This window comes from Macaca mulatta, chromosome 2 (genome assembly GCF_049350105.2).
Source record: "Macaca mulatta isolate MMU2019108-1 chromosome 2, T2T-MMU8v2.0, whole genome shotgun sequence".
Classification (NCBI taxonomy): Eukaryota; Metazoa; Chordata; class Mammalia; order Primates; family Cercopithecidae; genus Macaca; species Macaca mulatta.
Window position 1 is genome coordinate 199,946,116 of NC_133407.1, and position 14,401 is coordinate 199,960,516.

At 33.7% G+C, this 14,401-nt stretch overlaps 1 long non-coding RNA gene across 1 annotated transcript in view; it reads right to left on the reverse strand.

Annotated features, from left to right (window-relative positions):
• Positions 1 to 6,107, reverse strand: part of LOC144339554 (uncharacterized) — a 29,953-nt gene extending 23,846 nt beyond the window's left edge. The window contains exons 1-2 of the long non-coding RNA XR_013414604.1: positions 5,967 to 6,107; positions 69 to 152 (exon numbers count right to left, since the gene is read on the reverse strand). This is a non-coding gene — a long non-coding RNA (uncharacterized LOC144339554). The remainder of the gene's footprint in view (positions 1 to 68; positions 153 to 5,966) is intronic.
• Between the last annotated feature and the right edge of the window lie 8,294 nt (positions 6,108 to 14,401).

Genomic DNA, 14,401 nt, shown 5'->3' on the forward strand with positions numbered 1-14,401 from the left:
GGTTTCTATTCCCAGTAAGAACCTTCAGGTTCGTCTGTGACAGAACTCTCAATAGAGGTTATTTTTACCTGGCATGGCTGTGCTGTTACTGATGCTGCTGCTCTCGATGGCTCAGATAACTTCTCCTGTGGGTGTCTCGGACAGAACGAAAGCTGGGTCAAGGTGGAAAGGTGAAAAGAACCGTGAGTAACCAGGGTTTTTAATTCTTGGTGCATTTCTTTTTTGTCTTCATTATATTTAGGAATGCATCAGGGTCTACGTAGCTTTGCAGTTCTTAGCATTTCCAAGAGGTTGCTTTAGAACTTAAAAATAATTTTGCACATTAAATGTGCATGCAAAATAAATGCGCTCCACATTTGGTAAGCTCCACATATCTGCAATATTGTTCTGGATGTTATTGCAAGAGTTTTGTTTGGCTTTTTCTGGTTAACTCTTACAATTCCTGGGACTTGTAAAGACTTTGAGCAGACAGATCCAAAGGCCATGTGTGTAATTTAACATGAAGTTCAAATATGTTGCTAAAATTTGTTGATATTCATATGCTAGATATGTAATAATATTCGTTGCATCTTAGCACTTTGTTCTGAGGGTAACAAGAAAATAAAATTAGAAACAGCAAATATTACAGGGACTCATTAGAATAACTTAAAAGTTGATACTTTACAATTGGTGGTTGATAAATATATTACTGTCTAGAGCCAGTAACTTGTTTATTCACTCTGTATGGAAATGCAATACCTCCACAATTTGATCATTAGATATGTCTGTGTTTTTAACAAACATTTGTAAACCACTATTTTAATCTTTAGGACTGAATATGTCTCATGTGTTACAGGACAGGACTATGAATTTGATGTTTGCCTGCCTCTGAACTAACTGGCAAGAATAGTCAATGTCTTTTCTACGGTTTATCATCCTATAGGTCATCACAGGTGGAAGTGTGTGTGTGTGTGTGTGTGTGTGTGTGTGCGCATGTGTAAAGCTTAGAACTTTAAAAGTGAACTTTAGAAGTCCTATATCTATCTATATTTATCTTCAAAAAGAGACATAGAAATGGACCTAGGAATCAGTTTGGAGAGAGGAAATGCTCCTCTTAAAATGTTGCTGAATGTTCAGAAAAGGCATGCCAATACACTTATTTTTACTGGAAATTCCTCCAGTAAAAGAAGAAGATTCAAAGTACCTTGAAGCTATTCGCTAATCTTATGACTTTAGTTTTAATCATTCTTTGGCCTATTTCGTGTTCTGCTTTACTGATTTGAGTGGAAGTTGGAAAGTCATGGTGAAGAGATCAATGGGGACTGCAAGCAGTGCAAGCTGGAACAATCAGAGATTTCACTTGCTCTGCTTCCAGCTGAATTTCCCAGTACCAAATTATTACTGGACCATTATCCTTCTATTGCTTTCCTTTCTTTCTCTCTCTATTTCTTTCTTTTCTTCCTTCCTTCCTTCCTTCCTTTCTTTCTTTCTTTTCTTTTCTTTCTTTCTTTCTTTCTTTCTTTCTTTCTTTCTTTCTTTCTTTCTTTCTTTCTTTCTTTCTTTCTTTCTCTTTCTTTCTTTCTTTCTTTCTTTTTCTTTCTCTTCTCTTTCTCTTTCTTCTTTCCTTTCTTTCTCTTTTTCTTCCTTTCTTTCCTTTCTTTTTCTTTCTCTCTCTCTCATTTATTCTCTTTTTTTCTCCTTCTTATGATTCAGAAAAGGCATGTCAATGGGTCTGAGACTTACACCATTCTGAAATACATGACTGGTCTTATTGACCATATTTTCTCTGGACATACAGGCTGCCTCGATGTTTTTTGTTGTTTTTGTTTTTTTTGTTTTTAACATAAATTCCAAATCTTTGTCTCTCTTGGAGAGTACTGAAGAAGGAATTCATGATCCTCCAAAGTCTAATATCGATTAGATTTATCCCACTCCTTGCGCTTGAATCTAATCACTGTAGTACGTACAATTTATTATAACTTTTTGCTTGTTTTGCTTGAAAGTCTATTTTATGTCCATTATATGAAAATACATCTATAGTAATCCCATTATTGCAAGGATGGACATAACCACTTCCATTTAAGGATGAGGAAACTGATATGCTAAAAAATTAAATGACTTGATCAGAAACATTCACTCAGTTAGTAATTTACAGACACAGTCCTATAATCAAAGTTTTTAGACTTCTAATTCAGTGTTCTTTCTACTGCACAAAACTTCCTCAGAGAACTATCCTGCTGTGGAAGATCCCATACCTCAGTTTCTCAGTAAGCTTAGGGACCATATTTTTAAAAGTCTCAAAATGAATATATACACACACACACACACACACACACACACACACACACACACACACACATATATATATGCAAATAATGCTTGGAAAAAAATTGAAGGTGGAGGTAAGATGGTAAGAATGCAGCAATTGTGATAAACCAGTTGTTCTTAATGTAGAAATTCAATTTTATGTTTTTAAATGAACTGACTTTCTAAGAGGTGACTGAGCTATAAGATATCCTATATAATGATTTCTGTGGTGGTCTCCAATGCCAAAGAAACAACAGAATAGGGAGCGGTGCAGGAACTTAAACTCATGGGTTTTGACCCTTTCCCATTCAAATAAATCTTTGGGAAACACAAAATTGAGTCATGGGTGCAGACATTTGCAATGAAGAGTTTCAGTGAGAAAAACTGAGGCAATTTACTGAGACATTCTCAACTAAGGTAATTTTGCTGAGACACAGAAAATTGATTCTCCAAAATGAGGAAGTTATGATGCACAGCTCATATTCAACTTATCAGATATTCTTTTGGGGGAATTTGTGAAATATATTTAGAGAGATCTTCAATTTCCAAATGAATGGAGAGTTGTTTAATATTATTAAAATAGTAGTAATAAAAGCCAAAGTAAAAAACCTCAATCAAATTTTAATTTCCAAAGAATATCAAGTTACAGCTTTTGGTATAGAACTGAATGCCTGTGGGAATGTATGTATATTTTTTTGCCTATATCAGAGACTTTATAATTTTTTTTTGGTCACATTCTATTCATGGACTTCTGAATGTATAAAAAATATTTCATTGGTCGTTAAAGACAACCTTCCACTTCAAAATGGATGGCATTTATGTTCTTGAGACAATTTAATGTCTTCAAATATTTCATTTTCTTACATGTTTTCCATAACTAGAGCTTACCAATTTATTCTCATGTTTATTCAACTTTTTGCATCTATTTATAATTTTTCCTGTTTGTTAAAGTTGTGAACTCATGGAGGAGATTTTTTATATCATTTTCAACATAACCTAGAATGCCTGACACATCATAGAAACTCAATGTGTATTTTCTTGAATAAATGGACATTTCAAAATACCAATCAAAGTACCAATCAAGAAGTTGGTATATCATTTAAGTAAGTTATTTTGGAATATATAAAAGCTATTGAATATGGTTTCACTTTTGGAAAAACATTTATGTATAAATATATCCATTGAAATATTTGTTATTGAAGAAGAAAGTCTATGAATCTAAAATATAGAAAAATAAGTAAGTATAGTAGACCCTTTAAAACTTCATTGTCTTCCATCATTGCAAGCAAGGTTCAAAAAATGGTGGCATAGAAAACGGCTTAAAATATAACACCTGGTGGGAAAAGACAGGTTGTGCAGATTTATATGTAGTAGGATTCAAAGACAAGAACTGATAAAGACCTTCTCAGGTTAAAAAGAACTGCACACCATATCACTCTCAATTTTCCAATCCTGTTTTTATAGCAGTTACCAGTATCTAACTTTACATCATATATTATTTATATGTTTATTTCTGCACCAATAAAATATAAACTCCAAGAAGGCAAGAAATGTGTCTATTTTGTTATTGTTTCTTTCCTCAGCTCTAGTAAAAATTCTGAAAAAATACATTTATTCAATGACTATTCATCAAATAATATATAAAGAGAAATTCAATTAAAAGGATAGGCACCAAATAAAGAAAACTGTTGCTTCAGTATTGAGCTTATATCTAATCTCTGCTTATCTTTGCATTCTTTTGGAGGCTTCTCCCAATTTTTTTTTTTTTTTTTTTTTTTTTTTTGAGACGGAATTTTGGCCTTGTTGCCCAGACTGGAGTGCAATGGTGCGATCTCAGCTCACTGCAGGTTCAAACGAATCACCTGCCTCTCAGCCTCCCAAGTAGCTGGGATTACAGGCATGCACCACCACGCCTGGCTAACCCCATTTTTTAATAAACAATTTTTTATGGTAGACATTTAATCTAATTAAAATACTGGACCATGGACATAACATAGAATTGAACCTTTAGATTTATTTAATTTTGTAAAGAAAAAGTAAGTGTCTAGTTTATAGAACCCACACAATCATATGGCAAGAAAAATAAGACTTAGAAGAGACCATTGTTTCCAGAAGTAGAGGGATTTCACTATGCATCAAATTATCAAATTATGTTATTTCACTTTGGTTTGTAAAATGTGCTTATTTTTATCATCCTCGATTTTTAAGGTGTATAATAATATACGATAATTTAACAATAAATCAGAGATTGTAACCAATACCAACTTACTTCATTCATTTATAAAATATTTATGAATAAGAAATCATTAAAACTTCCGTCTTTTCTAAACAAACACATTTAGAAACTAAGAAAACAACACCAGTAGAAAAAAGAATCTACTAAGAAAAGGGCTTATACCCACTAAAATAACACCTGTTAAATAAGAGCTTAAGCAGGGGAGAACACAGAAAGAAAATTATTGTCTGAATTAAATAAAGTAAGCAATAAAGACTTAAAGATAACTTTACTAAGGAAGCAGTATTTATTCTTCAGAAAATGTCATAGATTTGTATCATGTATTCTTTTCACAATGTTTATAGAGGCAGAATTGTATTATACACAAGATTATATTATCAGAAAATAAAGTTTCTGGTATTCTTTCACAAGACAAGGCCCCGAGACTGTGAGTTCATGTACATCATCTATTTATTGCTACCTCTGAATGGCTATTTGAGGGGTATAAACATCCACAATGTCTTCTATTCTGCAATGTCAAATTTTAACATATGTGTTGGTGACTGGGAGTGGTGGCTCAGGCCTGTAATCCTAGCACTTTGGAAGGCCAAGGCGGGTGGATTACCTGAGGTCAGGAGTTCAAGACCAGTCTGACTGACATGGTGAAATCCCATCTCTATTAAAAATACAAAGAAAAAAAAATAGTGTAGCTGGTGCCTGTAATTCCTGCTACTCGGGAGGCTGAAGCAGGAGAATCGCTTGAACCAGGGAGGCAGAGGCTGCAGTGAGCTAAGATTGTGCCACTGCACACTAGCCTGGGCAGCAGAGCCAGACTCTGTCTCAAAAAAAAATAAAAAAAAAAAAGGAAAAAGAAATGTGTTGGTAATTCCATGTTTCTATTTCCCTATCAGATTGGAAGACTAAATTCTTTATAACTATGTGGAAAGGAAAATAAAAGAATTATATATAAAGAAAAAAGAATTGGCTCACATTAACAAAACTCTAATCAGGAAATTTCCAGGACCTGTACGTAAATGCTCCAAAAGTAACGTGTATTCTTGCACTTGAACTTGCAAACCTAACACACATCTTTCCAGGAATAACTTTCAGTGGCTGAAACACCTTATGTTTAGGCTGTTCTATTCCTTTATGTAGCCCACTACCAACACCCCTACACACACACACACACACACACACACACACACACACAGTGCATCTCTTCCCTATAGGACTGACAAAACTTCTAGCTTTTGGGGGGAAGAAATCCCTCCATAAATATGCCAGGATGCATTATTTTGTTGATGTTTTATTATTATTATTATCTTTTTTTGAGACAGAATCTCTCTGTCACCCAGGCTGGAGTGCAGTGGCGCCACCATAGCACACTGTAGCACTGACCTCCAGGCTCAGGAGATCTCACCTCGGCCTCCTGGGTAGCTGGGACTATGGGACTACAGACACGTACCATCGTGCCTGGTGAATTTTCTTTTTATTTTTCTTTTTCTTTTTTTTGAGATTGGGTTCCACTATGTTGCCAGGCTTGAAGTTTTATTTGTTAAGCATCACATCTCAACATTCTCAAATGAATCCTCTATGGTTATCTCCAACAGTCTCCTCCTTTTCTGCTCTCACTGGCCAAAGGTCAAGTGTTTCCTGCAGAAATTTTTGAAATATAAGAATTATTCAGGAAAGTTTCTTCAGAGATGCCCTGAAATACTTTGAAATAAAATTTTAAAGATGAAAAAAATAACTACCATTGCTAGTTTTTCCAATTTTGTGTTTCATTTTGCCATTTTATCAGCAAAATCATACACTACACAATTCCGCAAGAACGCCATACTGAGAGCAGTTTTTTCCTCTTCTTTAACAGTACTAGTTTGGAAAATCTAGGAGCCATTTATTGGCTTATACATTTTTTATTGAAAACAATTTGTTTCATCCTTTATTCTTTGTCTTTTCCTCCCTTTCCCAACCTACCATATTTTATGTATTTTTTAGAAATCTCTTTTGCAAAGAAACATGACATCCACTAGGTTAAAATAGTGTATGGATTTGATCCACAATATAAAGTTACAAAAGAAAGTGTCGTTATTATTTCTCATCCCTTCTTTATCCAGTGAGAAAATATTCGTGTCATGTTGATCAGATAATGGGGTCAATACCCAAAATCAATCGATTCAGGATGAAGTAAAATAAAAAGTAAAGAATTACCTCCAGGCAAAGATTAGGAACCAAGATACACTACAACACAGCCTGAAGCTCACAGTCTAATAGAGACACCCGGGAAACACGACGAGTTGACGGGATTTGTCCGTGAGCTGCCACAGGGGTGATCGGGCCCTATCAGGGAAAGCATAATGATCTTCCCTGCAGATGAAAGAGCAGAAATGCATGTCATCGCATCCAATTGTCACCGACCTCTTGGTAGAGCAAATATTTATTCTGCTATCGTCTGAGCACAAGTGGTGGTCAGAGTGGCAGAGATCTCAGGCATTGCTTTAGAAACGCTCACAGAACCAGAGAGGACTATCTCCACATCATTACACTTGAAAACTACACAGGACCTCACAGCAGAACCCTGGAAAGGGTTCCGTATTTCCTTTTATGAATGATGTTATAGTGTCGCATGCCCATAATCATTTGTGGTGTAATATTTTGGGAAGAAACAATGTTTATAATATTAATATTTGTAAATTATCTAGTTGAATTTTTTTAAAAAACATAATTTCAATGGGGAAGTGAGTTCAATTCAAGGCAAAAAAGAATAGCTACGATATTAAAACTATTGTTTTTTGATACAAGGAAGGTCCAGAGAAACTTTGTAATTGTTATCACAAGAAAAGAGCTTAAAAATGAATTGGATTCACGTTATCTATTTGTTACTCCATTTCTGTAAAATAAGATACATTCCAGCTGAAGCTTAGAATATTTACTAAATCAATATTTTTTAAATTCCAATAATTTAATTATCATCTAGTTTTTTAATGGTCATGATAAGTGTATGCTTCATAGACAATTAAATTATTATCATAGTAACACTATCCTTTGCACTAAAGCAACACAGGATTATTCTTCCTATGTCTCCTTCCATTTGGTCAGTGCTTGATTTTCAGAAAACCAGGTTTCACTGATGGCAGAACATGAGTGGCCTTCAGTGTATGACACTAAATCATCTTATCTGCTCCTAACACATAAAAGCAACTTTGTTTTCTTCCATTTCTTCACATTGCTATGCTTGTTGTTTCAGGGTGAATACAAATGCCAGATGACAGATAAGAACTTTAGTTAAGATTCTAAGACCGAGATTAGTATTTGGAGCTTACCTATTTGGTACTGCAAATGTTCTCTAATAGGCAATTATGGTGGATATAGTTGTGTTAATATATACACCCATACGTACAAAGGACAGGAGCCATAGATGATTTTTACCCACGACTGTCCCACAAACAACTTAAAGCTGCAGCAGATGAAGGAAAAGTAAACGCCTTGATCACATACATTCCATTGTAACTTTGTTGCCTCAAGTTCCCTGGCTTCAAATCTGGGAACCAGGAGAAAGAGTTCAGCTGTTCCATAGATGCTTAAGAAAACAGCTGAACTCAGCTGTCACGCACATGAATAGAAAAGCAAATTTTCAGGTAATCCATTCTCATTCATTCCATATTGAAAGATTAAAACTCTACAGAACACGATTTCAAAACAGTGAAAAGCAACAGCAACTTTGATTTTATTTGTATAAAAGTGATAGAAATTAAATGTATACAGATATGATGAGCCTCTGAGTAATCTAATAGGATGAACATAACTCAACTGAAGTAAACTCAGCGTTCATCCCAGCTGCAGCCACAGAGAAATGGCTCCAAGTGATGCCATCACGATGGCTTCAACCATCTCCTCCATCATTATTTCCAACATAACTTTTTGATTCTAACATATTATTCATACTGAAAGAAAACTGAAAGAAATGGAGTCTATGTCATGTTTTTTTTTTAATTTTGTTTTGTTTGGTTTTCTCATGATACTCATGTAATCCAACAAATTTGACTATGTAGTGTATTTCTGGAAAATCACTATTTTCCTGTTGACTTTGATTTTTAAATTAGAGATTTGAACTCATAAAAATTTATCTCCAAAAGTAGGGTAAAACCACACCTAAGAATACAATGTCTCTGAAAAAGAAACGATGTCAAATTTTACTGTTCTTTAGTCCTTAGAAACTACCTATTATTTGCCATTTGAAATTGTTCCTAGGTTACAGAAGTGTTAAAAATGTATATGTGTTAGAACTCAGTTAGTTTTGGACAGCATCATGATGTAGAACAGTGTGTCTGATGAATATATCACTGCTATAACTTGTCCAAAATCCCTGCCCAAGTAGCCACCTTTTTTTCTTTGAATCTGTTTAACACTTTCTCCATTAAGATTTTACACTATATGTCAGTTTGCTGTTGTTCAATTAATACAAGAAAATGTTGAGCAGACTTAACAGTAGTGTAGTCTTGGTTCAGCTCTCATTTTTATCATAAAGAAAAGAATCCATAAAATTACTAGCATTAAAATATCTAGCCTTGGTATAGCATTTTTCTTGCCTGAGAAAAGCAGAAACAGAGGGTGGGAGGATTTTTGTGATATAAAACTGTGTATTTGAGAAGTGAATTAAGAGAGAATGAGTGGATAATTTGAAGACACGTTGGCAGCCCATTATCCTGAATCACTTAATGAAGCTGTTTATCAGAGAGTAGCAATGTAGCTCTCTATGATAAACTGAAAAAAGTTTGTGGGGAAGAAGACGATGAGTTCCACCAGAAATCTCCACCAGAAATTTCACCATTCACTGCTCAAGAAATTTCTTATTCTACAAATGAAGCCTTCATAAAAATAATCATCAAAATTATTTCTATGTGAAAAGTAATGGGTCAAGCTAACCTCAAATTTAATTGTGGAGAAAACAATTAAAAAGTTTCCAGTATGTTTCAAAAGCATTCTGTCATATGAAGACTATAAGAGTAGGCACTCTGGAGGCAGAAATACCGAGACCCAAACCCAATTCTTCCATGCATGTGTTGCGAGAACTGGCATGATCGCTCTGGGTCTCTCTTTTAATCTGTTAAATGGAGATAGCACTATGTTCTCTCATGCAAGTTCTAAGGGTTTACCACAGTGTCCATAAAGAGTTAGCACATGTGTTCAAATACCCGGTGACTTTGTTAGGGGTACTTATCATTATTGGTGCTGTAATTATTAAGTTTGGCTCCCCCTCAAAATGCCTCTTTATTTATTGCTTGTACTTGTCTGCATTATTTGTCAACAGGAAGATAGCTGTTTCCTGAGAGCATATTACTTTGTTGATACAGAATCCACCTCACAGTATGCAATGGGGTAATGCAACTTAAACATAGCAATGAAAGAATGATGATACGTATCTATTATTGTCTGTAATAATAAATGCATTTTGCCAACAGGCAGGTTGGTAAAAGATTAGGGAATATATTTTTAATGGAATCAGAAATTATCTCCAAATTGAAAAAATCTAATTCAAATCAAATCACAAATCTATTATTTTTCGAATTCTCCCATAAATCATATACCATGATAAGTGCAGAGAAAATTACTTTGTATTTTGAGATTTATATTCTCAAAGCTTAATATAAAACACACTGAACACACTGAACACTAGCTTATATATCAAGTAATTGAAAAAATAAAAAAGAATCAAAATGCATTTAACAAATATAAATTAGTAAGCAGTTAGCATTTAACAAATATAAATTAGTAAGCAGTTACCAGTGTTACATAAGCACACACACTGCTGTGTATATAACCACGAATATTGTTTCTCTCAGAAAAGTAACTTGAAAGAACACTTAAACATCTCATAAATATCAGGATAAAATCTTGAAGAAACCTAGAGAAATTTCAGTGCTTTGTCTTTGCCAAGAGTTCATTTTATTTTCATTGTTATATAATATATTTTTAAGTATTAGAAATTTTTGAAGATTTTTTGGTTTTTATTGGCAGAGTACCTCTATTTATAATCCTTCTCTTTTTTCTGACATTCATGATTAAGAAGCATAGCTAGTACACTGACCTCCGATTTATGATTGCTCTGCTTTTGCATTTACAAATTTGTGTTTACAGATACACATTGGATGTTCAGAAGTATTTAAAGTCATTTAAACTCTTTCAGAAACTTAATTAAAATGCTTCCAACTTAAGAAGCCCTATCGCTTCCTCTTCATCATCTAAAATCATGTATGTGACATTAGCCATTCCCAAAGGACTTAATTTTCTTTCCTTTATTATTAAATATTCTTCATGAAAGAAAAAACAGACCCAATTGACTTTTATAATGTCTACCCTCAGAATACTTTGAGTGCTTCAATCAGCAAAATGTGGAGGACTGAATACCAATTCTTACATATTTTGGCCTTTAAATTTTAGCTAATTGTAGCAACTTCATATTAAAACCCAAATTAGCCACACATCTTAGATACTGGTCCTTAATAAATAAATAACGAATTACCTAATGAATGACTGGAAAGATATTCCAAAAACAGCTTGGAGAAATTAGAGCTAATGTTTTAAAAAATCAGTAATTCTTAGGAATAATTTACCTGCTCTGGTTTACTGAATTAAAGGATAATAATTTCCAAATGGCCAACTTTTAACTAATACCCCAATTTGAATTTTCTTTATCTCAAATTTAAAAGTAATGTGAAAAGTAATGGGTCAAGCTAACCTCAAATTTAATTGTGGAGAAAACAATTAAAAAGTTTCCAATATACATATAGATATCAATATATAGATATATACTGATATTGCCTTGGTTTTTATATATGCTTTGCAAAGTCAATAAATATTCAGTGATTAGTAATTTTTGATGGTGCTGTTTCCTCTTCTTACATCAAATGAATTTCTAAAGTTAAAATTATTTATTCCAGATGAATGTGTCCAAAAATCCTAAAGAAATATAAGAAGGTTATAATTGATTTTACCAAATTATTGAATATTTAATAAAACCCATCCATTTACACATATGTACATCCATTAGCCAATTAATTAAAATTCCAATACTGGTTTTTAAAAAGAACAAATAGAGCCTTATATCTCCTCCTAATATAATCTACTTATGAATTTAGAACATGTATTATTTAGAATGGACATTTTTCTCAATATGAAAATCTTGCTGTATAAATGACATATCACATTCTATTACACAGACTTCAAATCAAACCATCATCCTTGACAACTAATTTATTATCAATATGTAAAGAGAAAAATTAAAAATTAGTCTTGTTATGAAAATTTGCATTTAGTTTTTTAAAGTGCAGTCTTCAAAGTGGAAGTGCACATGATTTGCGAGATGGGGGGAAATGTAAAATGCTTTCATAGAGAAGAATCTGAAATGGGAGTGTAATTTTGAGAATCCATATGCAAAATTTGTCATGTATCTGCCAAAAATAATGCAATTAGAACATATGTTTCCCTTATATTAGCATTTGTTAAATGTGCAACTTGGTGCGCGTAAGTGTGTGTGTGTGTTGTGGGGGTTGTTATATATGTATCTTTTATGGAGTGACTCAGGAAATTGGTAGAAAAACTTGGAAAAATATTTGAACACTCTAGTTTTTATGTCTAGGAAATAATGCAAACAGCTTTGAATTTATTTTAGCTGATTGCAGTGTTTTTCTAATTTAATAGTTTGGCTGAGAACTCACATTTACCATATTTTGAAGTAAATTTACATTTGGTGACGTAATTCGGAGGACTGATCAGAACACTGCAAGCTTTTCTGAATGAGTAATTAAATATAAAACCAGAGGTAAATGTGCACCCAATAAACCTAAGGACTGTGAGTTCTCTTTTGCTACACAAGGGTCTAGTGTGAGTGAATCAGCAATGTCAGTCTTTAATGTCATTTTTGGATCATGTTTGGAAAACACCTATAAAAATTCTATCACAGTTTTAAGAATTAAGAACAATCTCAGTGTATTTCATATTTATATTTATATGCATATATATATAAATGTCTACAAGTGAGAAAATATGAAACACCTTTCATTTATGCTCAATGCAATGAGCCCATGCTCTTCTGTCAACCTGAAAACATCAGGTTTTTTTTTCCTATTAAAAACAATCTTGATGTTTTTAAGGAAATTTTATGGAGTGTGACATATGTGGTCATTTTTCAGTTTATAAGTAGTTTAAAATATTCTGGCAGATAAGTAAACATGTCTGTGCTGGAATGGCATGATCAGTTTTGATTTTTAAGTACGGGCTTAATCAGTATATATTTAGCCATTAAACAAATTAGCAAATCTGTAAGAAATGAGGGAGTAGTGATATGTCAGAGGAATCAGAGGAAAAGTGTTCCAAAGAGTGGGCACAGTAAATGCCAAGGGTTTGATATTAACAGTATACTTGGCGTGATTATGGGAGAGCGCCCAGAAGTCAGCTTGTTCAGAAGTCAGTGGGAGGTCGGGGGGCAGCCGGTCATGTAAGGCCTCATAGGCCAATATATGGGATTGAGATTTTAATCTGGATGGAATGGGAAGCAACTTGGAGGAGTTTGAGCAGCTTTAGCGGATTAAACACTGAAATGATCTGATTATGACTCTTTAGAACCGCTCTTGATTTGTGTCTACACAGACTTACAACTTCTCACATTTCTCTGTTTACTGCTGTCTCAAGAGAGCTGCAACCATACAGAGTAGGACACCGAGGCATCTGCTACTGATCTGAAGCCCCCGCCATGCATGCCGGACAGGACTCTGGCACGATGACCTATTCGATTTCTCAACATAATCCTTGTTTCTCAATGGAGGTTGTCTAGTCCCCTTAAGACAGGCAATCACTGTCTTATGGGAAAATTATGCCCTCAAGAGGAAGAAAATTTGATCATGTGGGGTGAAAAAAACCCCATACATTTTATGTATAAAGCACAGTGTGTCTGTGCCATTAACATAACATTTGAGAGAGTGTGATTAACATAAAAATGTCTAAAAGTCTCCTTAGGAGTGGCACTAATAATAACTTTTTAAAAAATAAATTGAGAATCACTATTCTTAGGGTTATTTTGGAACCCGGCAGGGTCATTTGGTTTTTGTAATCACCGAAGAGAGGTTGCTGCCAACATTTAGTTGGTAGAGGCCAGGGAAGCTTTATGTACATACGGTTCTTCTGAATGAAAACTTCTAAATGTCCCACTGAGAATTCATGTGAGGCAAAAATTCTGTCATTAACTGAGCCTAGAGGCTAATTCCAGTTTTTTATAGTAATTCTTGCTATACAACTACCTTATGAAAAGAGAGATTATACTTTAGTTTGCACAGAAATCACATCACAGAGGAAAGTGTGGCTTTTGGTGTTGGACTCAACAATACTACACAGCTACATCGATATCAGCCTCCATCTGTAGAGGTCATGTTCACAGTGATTTCACTTGGAAGTCCAAACGTCTATTTCATTATGTCTTCGGTATATAAAAGTCTAAGAATTACATGTTAAAATCGACAGTTAGTATAATTCACTTTCTTTTCATTTTTCAGTGAACATATTAGTATGTATATATTTCTGTATATTAAATTATGTGATAGTTTATTACATATGTATTTTATTTTGAGGGTAATAAAGAATGTAATATAAGGGTGTGCTGAGACCAAACCAGAAGAAGAATCAGAGAACAGCGTAGACGTCTCTTGATTCTTCAAATTGCAGAAATTATATGATTGAAGAAAAGTTTAAAATATTTTAGCACTATTAGGTGGCAATTTGACAATGAATAATTAATAATAATTAAAAACTAATAAAGAAGAATAAAAATATTTTCTTTCTAACTAACTGCTAGTAGCTAACTTACATATGGTTTATAAAAAAATTTCTTAAGCGCTCATTCTGGAC